Source organism: Callorhinus ursinus, unplaced genomic scaffold, assembly GCF_003265705.2.
Source record: "Callorhinus ursinus isolate GAN/ISIS: 27379988/994484 unplaced genomic scaffold, GSC_fseal_2.0 scaffold61, whole genome shotgun sequence".
Classification (NCBI taxonomy): domain Eukaryota; kingdom Metazoa; phylum Chordata; class Mammalia; order Carnivora; family Otariidae; genus Callorhinus; species Callorhinus ursinus.
Genome location: NW_027397123.1, coordinates 7,216,556 through 7,226,143, shown reverse-complemented (window position 1 = coordinate 7,226,143; position 9,588 = coordinate 7,216,556). Strand labels below are relative to the sequence as shown.

Below are 9,588 nucleotides of genomic sequence, written 5' to 3'. Positions count from 1 at the left end.
AGCAGCTTCGTTGGGCTGAGAGACTCCGCCATTCATCATCTCGGCTGCCATAAAATAGCACTAGATGGAATCTTTGATTTTAGCTTTAGAAGAACATAAATCAAAATCTAAAGCGCGGCTGTCAGAGGCATCACCAGGATTATCCATTGGAGAGGGCTGGAGTGCAGGGCATCCGCGTGCATTGTTCCCACTGAACTCACCTCCTGATGCATGGAGAAATCTCTTAGCCAAGCACTTGCTGTTGTAGAAGTACTTTATCCTAAGTGACCCATAAAAAGACTCTCAAATATGAGGTTTATAACTATAGTCACAGTAATTGTATGCTTGATATGTCTGAATACAAAATAAATGGGTCGGCCTGGCTGGGACCCTCCCCGTCCGGTCCCCTGCCCCCTTCACCCGGCCAACGCTCTTACCCATGTGCCTTCTGAGTCCTAGGAAAGGGTGTTGGCTCAGCGGGGCGTCTGAGCAGGTGTGCCTATCCTGCTCCCCGTTACCGAGATGATGGGGATGGGAGGGACGGTGACCGAGGTGGGAGACACGCAGCCAGAGGGCCCTTCCTCGGGGGCAGAAGACCGTCTGGCACTTATCAACCGAAATCCATCATCTCCGTTCAATTCAAAGGCCAAATGAGTGTTGGTATGCCCTGCACTGGTGAACAAGTAGAGAGGAGAGAAGCCCAAGATGACCCAGGTGAGAGATGCAGAGAAAGATCCCCACCGAAATCTTATGGTGAGGGAAGAATGGCTATGGGCCAGCAAGCTTCCACCCAGCTTTCCCAAATCATGCCACTTCTGGTAGCCCAGCTGCCTCCTTTGCTGAAAACGTAATGATGTGCCCTTTCCATCCACCCCGCCACGCCAGCCAGCCAGTGGGCACTCACAGTGAAAGGGGTTTGCTTTTATGAGTCAGAAGGAAGTAGGCCAACCTTTTTTTTCCGTCTGTTATTGCTGAGGCTTTTAGGCCAATGGCCCAGAACACCCACCTACCACTAAAGGGACCAACAGGAAAGGTAAAGCAGCCATTCCCTGTGGCCGAGAGCTTGCCGTCAGATGGGTGTGCGGCAAAACCAAACAAACAAATAAAAATTTTCCCCAGTTCAAAAGGGGAACCCTCCTACACTGTTGGTGGGAATGCAAGCTGGTGCAACCCCTCTGCAAGACAGTATGGAGTTTCCTCAAAAAGTTAAAAATAGAGCTACCCTACAACCCAGCAATTGCACTACTGGGTATTTACCCCAAAGATAACAAATGTAGTGATCCAAAGGGGTACGTGCACCCCGATGTTTATAGCAGCACTGTCCACAATAGCCAAACTATGGAAAGAGCCAAGATGTCCATCGACAGATGAATGGATAAAGAAGATGTGGTGTATATATACGATGGAATATTATGCAGCCATCAAAAGGAATGAAATCTTGCCATTTGCAATGACATGGCTGGAACTGGAGGGTGTTATGCTAAGGGAAATAAGTCAGTCAGAGAAAGACATGTATCATATGACCTCACTGATATGAGGAATTCTTAATCTCAGGAAACAAACTGAGGGTTGCTGGAGTGGTGGGGGTGGGAGGGATGGGGTGGCTGGGTGATAGACATTGGGGAGGGTATGTGCTACGGTGAGCGCTGTGAATTGTGCAAGACTGTTGAATCACAGATCTGTACCTCTGAAACAAATAATACATTATATGTTAAAAAGAAAAAGAAAAGGAAGAAGATAGTAGGAAGGGAAAAATGAAGGGGGCGGGAATCGGAGGGGAAGACGAACCATGAGAGACTGTGGACTCTGAGAAACAAACTGAGGCTTTTAGAGGGGAGGGGGGTGGGGGGATGGGTTAGCCCGGTGATGGGTATTAAAGAGGGCACGTACTGCATGGAGCACTGGGTGTTATACGCAAACAATGAATCATGGAACAATACATCAAAAACTAATGATGCAATGTATGGTGACTAACATAATAAAATAAAATTTAAAAAAATTAAAATAAAATAAAATAATCAAAAATAAATTCTCCCCAATTCAAAGAACCTCAAGATCTCTGAATTCAGTTAACCGGTCCCCATGGCCAGGCCTGCTCTCTAACCGTGACTGTGATACTGGGGGTGCCAAGTGCCAGAATCTGTTCTCAGACAAACGGCCAGTACAAAGAACTGCGGTACCAGAAGACAAACAGCATGCCACGTTTTAAAGGCATCTTGACTGCTCATTTGGGGTGGAAGACAGAGGTGTCCTAATGAGACAATCTCCTACTTAAGTTGGACAGTGCTCCTGCCTACAGTAGTCACATTTTAACTCAATACGGAGCATTGACCATCAGATCAGGGGGCACCAGGTTTTATACAGATATTCTCTATGCTTTCCATGGCAGTCAGGCGGTAGCCACAGGGCATGACTTCTAGACCTACTTCTAAGCCTTGAATGCCCAAAACCATCCCTAGGGAAGCTTTGCAAAATGCCCATACCTGAGCCCAGTCACCAAAGATTCCAGTGTAATCAACTTGGGGTGGAAATGAATGTGGGAATTATCATCAAGTTCCTGGTGATTTGTACACACAGGCAGGGTTGAGAATGGGTGTCTTAGACCAGTGAGTCTCACACATGTTGGTCCCAGGACTCTTAAGAACGTAAATATTCTGAAGTTTATTGAAGACCCTAAAGTGCTTTTGTTTAGGTGGACCATTAGAAACCAAAACTAAGAAAATTTTCATAGAGTCACTTAATAATCTATTTTAAAAAGAACAGTGAGCCTATTTTATACAAACATATCTAGAATGTTTTCATGAGAAAAATAACAATATGTTCAAAAAATTAGTGACAAGAGTGGCGTCATTGTACATTTTTGCAAGCATCTTTTGTGATTGGCTTAATAAAAGACAGCTGGATTCCCATGTCTGCTTCCACAAGCAGTCTGTTGCAATATGTTGTTTTTGTTCAAATCTACGGAGAAAATCTGATCTCACACAGCTCTGTGGTTGGAAAAGGGAGGTGTGTGTTCACAGCCCTTTCAGATAATTGTGGATAATCTTCTTTGATACTACACCAAAACGCAGTAACTGGTAGTTTCTTAAAGGTTAGTTGCAATGTGGAATCTGAAAATATGTGAACGTTTTGCATTGTGTTACATTCAGACCCACTGAGTTCTCTTATTTGACTGAACTGTTTACCCTTGCATGATTTTGCAACAACAAGCATCGGTCACTTAAAAAGTATCGGTTCAACGCAATACGCCAATATTCCAACGTTGACGCCAATTTATTAGACAATATTTTTTAAAAGTCACATTCATTAAGTATCTCTTTAAGTATTGGAAAGCTGTCAAGCTCACGGTGGCTGATTACAAGTTTTTCAAAATTCTTGAAAGCTTGAATTTTTATCACTGGCAACAAATACTGTCAGTTATTTTCCTGGAAGTGACAGGATTCATTTGTTCCTTTTCCAGAAAATGTCTGCCAAATAGTCAAGTTTGAATAACCATAGTTTGTCTATCGGTTGTTCTTTCAAGTAAAAATGGTGCTCCGTGAAAAAAACAGCTAGTCCAGCTCACAAGTCACAAGACGAAACAGGTGCTTTTCCTTCGAGGCTTCAGTGTGGGGCAAGATTAAGCACACGATCTGCGCGCGAAGGCTGAGTTTAATAAAATTAATAACTTTCAGGGCTTCGACAAGTATATTCTTTATCTTTCCAAATTCAGAATCTTTTTATATTACATTTAATAATGCATAAACATTAACATTTATGCATGTATATATACATTTATTTTTCATTGTGGCAGAATACACATAACATCAAATTTACCATCTTCCCCATTTTTATGTGTGCAGCTCGGTAGCATTAAGTACATCCGCCCTCTGGCGCAACCGTCCCCACCATCCGTCTCCAGAACTCTCTTCAACTTGCAGGAGGGGAACTCTGTACCAGTTAAACACGATCTCCCCATCTCCCCTCCTCCCCTGGTGCCCTGGCAACCACCATCCTACCTCCTATCGACTAATTTGACTATTCTGAGCGCTTTATATGATTGGGACCATCCAGGGTTTGTCTTTTTGTGACTGACTTATTTCACTCACCGTCATGTCTTCAGGGTTCTTCCAGGTCGTAGCATTTGTCAGAATTCCCTTCCTCGTGAGGGCTGAACATCACGCTACGTGCACACACCGCACGAGGTGCTGTCTTCAGGGGAAGTGGCTTTGGCTCTCTCTGGACACGCGCGGCAGCGAGGAACACCGTGCAGTGGGGGGGGCGGGGGGGGGGGCTGCTCCCTCAACTCACACTAAGGCTCCAGCACTTTTACTGACCATGGGCGCAAAATGAAAAGGCAAATAATATCTTCGTATTATTAGGAAGATAATTTTGGCCTCGCAGATCCCCGAGAGAGTCTCGGCAAATGTATAGCTTGCGATCTATGCTGCAATTTCCATCCGTGTTTGCTGATTTTAACATGAGGAGTGTAGGCCTTTGGGATAATACAGGAGAGAGTCTTCACAAAGAGGAAAGAGCAAAAAGAAAAAGGAAAAGGGCTTAGAGTAGTCCTATAGCCTGGAGAAAACCATCAGCAGCATTTATGCTGGTCTCTTTTCGTCTAACGTTTTCTTGTAAAGGCCGTGTTCCTCAGCTTCGCGCAGTGGCAGTATCGTAGCCAATGAGGTTTATCCGAGGCGCGATTATTGCTAATTAAAAGGCCGTGTTCCTCAACTGCTCTGCTGCTAGAATGCTAGAAAGCAGGGCGTGGGCGTAAGATACTTTGCTGGACAGATATTTTTATTCTGTCTATAAGCTCCATAAGAACAGGAGACAGCTAAATTCGGGGCTAAGCTAGCATTTGGAAATGCAAATTTAATTAATTCGATAGAAATATTTAGAGAATATTTGTCTTTCCATTGTTGGTTCCCTGCTCTCTTGGTAGGGGGAGGGTGAGAATCCCTAATCCTTTATCTTTGAAGGCCTTGTCTTTAAAACGTGGCTAATGCTGGTCTCCCACCGGCTGGGGGATGATCCTGGGCATAGCCTCTGCTTAGTGCCTGGCAAGGGGCTGGTGTGGAGTGGGAGTGCACCCCGTGTTAGTTGGCTTTTAATAAATACTAATGTAAATAACAACCATCTAGTGGTACTTCTTATTATGCATCCCTGTATCTCATCCTTCCAGTGGCATAAGAGGCCAACTCAACCACCCCCCTCCGATGAGGAAATAGGGGTTCACAAACCCCGAGTGACCTCCCAGAGCTGCAGGATGCAGACGCAGGACCCCAAGTGGCCAGCTCTACCACAAGGGCACCTGAAAGGGGCCCCTGTATATCACATTCTCCAGCGTTGTCCCCCCCCATCCCATTAATATTTGTCCGTTAAAATGACTCACTTTCTTTTTTTTTTAAGATTTTATTTATTTATTTGACAGAGAGAGACACAGCGACAGAGGGAACACAAGCAGGGGGAGTGGGAGAGGGAGAAGCAGGCTTCCCGCCGAGCAGGGAGCCCGATGCGGGGCTCGATCCCAGGACCCCGGGATCATGACCTGAGCCGAAGGCAGACGCCTAACGACTGAGCCACCCAGGCGCCCCGAAATGACTCACTTTTTTAAAAGGGAAATTTAAATGACCACCATCAAAGTAAAATGAACATTACTTGCCACGGAGAGACCAAGTTTGGAAAGATAACAACCAAGTTACCTACACAGCTATTTAAATAAAGGATGTTTTTCTCAACGTCGCTCTCCATCACCTTGGGTTGGCCCCTGGAGCACGTGTACCCCCTCCAGGCTCCCGGTTCTGGGGAGACCACGGAAGCTCCAAGGACTTGTGGGACAAGGCTGGAAACACCTGGGGCTGCGGCAGCAGCTGAGAGCTTTTACAAATCGGATACACAACTCAGGATATGACATCATCTGTGTTCCTGAAATCCAAATCCTTCTCAGGCCAAGCCTTCAAGAGACACGCAAATATTTATAGGTGTCCGTTCAGGGAGCAGCGGGGGTCTATGTCCGAGCGGGTAAGGCAGAGAGAATGCGGTTAACTAGTCCCCAGAACGCAGAGCTGTGATGGAGAGGTCAGCATGAGGATGTAGCTCAGGGGCCAAGAGGAGGCTCCTGGTCATCTGTGCCGTGGGCATCTGAGCGCTCACGGGGAGGGGTGGCCCTCACTGGAGGGGGTCCAGTGCTGAGTGCCTGTGGGTGCCCTGAGCCCTGAGCCACATCTGGACAATGACAATACTTTCTTCACGAGGGCCTGGGGTCTATCAGGAAACCCCCCCCTCCCCGCTACTGATCACACGTAATAGCTGGTCCGTACATGCTCTTAGCAGGAGAGGTTGTGCTGCCCTTAGCTAAGAGAGCAACCCAGGGGCCCCCGGCCATGCAAGTAAGGAGCAGGAGCTCATCTCTTTGGGGACAGCAGAACCTGTTTTGAAGGGAAGAAGACAAGCAAGTGACGAAAGGATTATCCACCTGTGTTACCCACCACACCTGCTCCCAACAGCCTTACAAAGGAACGCTTAATTCTCACAAAACAGTAAGCAGTTGTTGTCCTCTTAATAAAACACCAATCTTTAAAACCCATCATTCCAGCCAAATGCCATGGCCTTCCCTAATAAACATGGAAGGCCGTGTGGCCGGCTGGATTAATTAATACCCACAGGTTCCTGACCTTTTCCTGTCCACGTGGACAATCAGTCCCCCCAAGACAGATGACCTGCTCACACGCCTTCTTCCATGATGCATGTGTGTCCTTCTCACGCACGAGACGAGGGACAAGGCTCCAGTCCCCGGCCTGGTTTGCTTTCCATTCCCGAACAAAATGAACATAAAAATAAAAATACAGTTCGCCCTTCCTGGGCCTCCCCTCATTGCACAACCAGACCTTTATAAGGAAATCAGCATTTGCTCCAACAACCAAGGAAATCATGCTGTCTTCTGTTGAAAGGGTGATGCTTCATTTTCTTTTTCTTGAGCAAAGCTCCTACCCCACCTCCACCCAGGAAAGAGCAACCATGGTCTCTTTCTCCTACTTGCTGGAGAAAAGCATATCCGAGCCTGGGTCTTGGCTAGAGAGTTGGCAAGTCTGTGCCTCTGTGTTCATGTCAGGAGTAGGCATTGCCTCCAGATGGGGCATTTGGAGAGGCCTCTGTTAGTGGGCAAGCAGGAGAATCCTCAGACTAGGAAAGAGCACCCACGATCTCTATGGTTCCCATGTTCCCCACCGCACCCTCTGCGCTGCCTTCACAGGCACTAGACATTTACCAAGAGCAGACCTAGCCCTATTGTATTCTAATTCATACTGAAGTATGAATGGCCGTCCCCAGCATAATGGAGAGTAGAACAGGGAGGGCAAATGGATGGAAGGAGGCGTCTCACTTTACTATATTAGACTGCCCTAGGTTACAATATCACAGCCCAAGGCCACCAAAAGAAAAAAATCATTTGTACCATTCAGAAACATAATAGGAACTGAAACTTGAAAATACATGAAACCAGCTACAAAAACGATACAAACATGCATGCTGGAACTGTTTGACCTGGGGCAGCATAAACATTGCAATCATCTGTAGTCAAGGTAGAAAATAAAAGTAGGAAAACATATGAGCCTCCCCTTGTGGCCAACCCCTCCCTCCAACTTGGGTCTGAGCAGGGGAGTGCTCAAAGTGTGGCCTCAAGAGCCTGGGTTCGGGTCCCGATTATATCGTCTCCCCAGCCCCCAGCTACTTGGTCCTGATCAACTAAGTTCAACTTTTCTGCTTCAGTTTCCTATTCCATAAAGTGGGTATCACAATAACATGTACCTCATAGGCTGTTGCGATGATTCTGGGAGCTAAGACTTAGATAGAACATTGCCTGGCTCCCGCGGAGCATTTAACAACCTCGAGCCACTCATAGCAGCAGCCTGAACCTCAGACTGCTGTGAAGGAAACCCTTTATAAATGAGAACCCAAACTTTCAAAAGAAACATCTGTCTCCAAGGGGCAGGGAACATTGAGCGTTCCTCTCCCAACTACCACTCCACCTGCCCAGCAACCCTCTTCTCTTCCACCTGCTCACCGGTGGGGCTGTACCCCCTTCACTAGGCAGAGGCAGGTGAAGGAATGATGGCTTGGGAAAGGAGAGGATCAGGCTTATCTTCTGCCTCCCTCCCTTCCAACCCGAGAGTTCACACAAGTCCCTGGACTCTGTCAGTGGAGCTTCCTCATCTGCTCTGCTACCTGGAAGGAGGTAACAGGTGTATATAAACACGTGGTTCTGGAAACTTGACCCTCTAAACTTTATGACTCCGGGGTCACAATCAGGATCCCTGGAGTGGGGTTAACACAAGTGTATGTTTTAGAAATAAAGTATCCCCAGGTGATTGTGATCATCTCCCTAGCTCAGGACACCTGGGTTGGGACACCATGACCAGAAGGAATGACTGTGACGACCATCAGGACAGCCTCTTCTGGAGCACTCTGCCATGCCTGTGTCAGCCCCCACCTCCCCCCCCACACACACAGGTGGAGTCCCCCCTGCCCACCACACAGCTCCCCACACCCTTCGGCTCCCAGGCCTCAACAGAGAGACTCCTAGGAGGCAAATCATCATCCCCAGCTAAGTCTTACGAGTGCCCCGGGCAGAGACAACCACACAGAATAATACCATCGTGGTCAATGGGCCCCAGAAGAGGGCCATGCTTCTTGTCATCATCCAGGCTTCTTTTGCTCTGGCTGCCAGGAAGCTCAAAAAATAAAAAGTTAAACTAGAGCCACCTTAACTAGAGCAACCTAACCCATAGCCTATATTTGTTTATTTCTTCTGTTATTCTTTCTGTTTATTCTTCTATTTTTTTCTATTTCAAAAGCATTATCAAAATATTCTATTAAAAATGTAGTTGTGTCGAAAGCTAATCAGCAGAGTTCCCTGGCAACAGAGAGAAGACCCCAGAGCTGCTGAGAAATAGGGTTTTAGAGCACAGCCCTAAAATATGCCAAGGTTCAGTCTAGAAGTTTCAGGGGACCGATGTTTCAGTGAATCCCTCCTAAATCCCCTCAACTAGAGGAATAGCAGCAATAAAGGAGGAGGGGCAGGGGAAACAGGAGTCAGAACTCCCAGGTTCGAGACACGATGGACCATCTGGCAGCAGCATGATCTTCCGGTACCTCAATTATCTGACCTCCAAAATGGGATCTGGTGGGAATAACAAGGTAGCTCCCCCTGGGCATCTGACTCTGTGGGACTGCTACAGGGGCCGCATGGACTAAAGGACGCCACCGACCTTGGAACACAACAGGGCACTCAGCTTCCTTGCCCCATTTTTGTAAGGATTTCATCTTCATCCCTCTTCCTGATGCCCGAAGGTCTGGCTTCGAAAAGACTCATTAGGAGAATCTGTAAGTGACACTCCTCTCTCTAGGCTTCTGTTTCCTTGGCCCACGAAGGAAAGATTAAAAAGTCCTTATCTGCGTCCCCAAGTGGGTGGTGGTCCAAAAATGAGGCCAGTTCTTCACATGTACCCCTCGCAGCCACCCTGTAAAGTAAGTGTTATTTACTATCAAACCCACCTTAGAGGCAAGGAGACTGAGATACAGAGAGCTTGAGAAATGACCAAAGGTCACACAGCAATTCATTCCCAGGCA

At 47.1% G+C, this 9,588-nt stretch overlaps 1 pseudogene; it reads left to right on the top strand.

The window, feature by feature from the left end:
• Nucleotides 1–4,610: 4,610 nt before the first annotated feature.
• On the top strand, nucleotides 4,611–4,678 carry LOC112810839 (U4 spliceosomal RNA; annotated as a pseudogene).
• The last annotated feature ends 4,910 nt before the right edge of the window (nucleotides 4,679–9,588 follow it).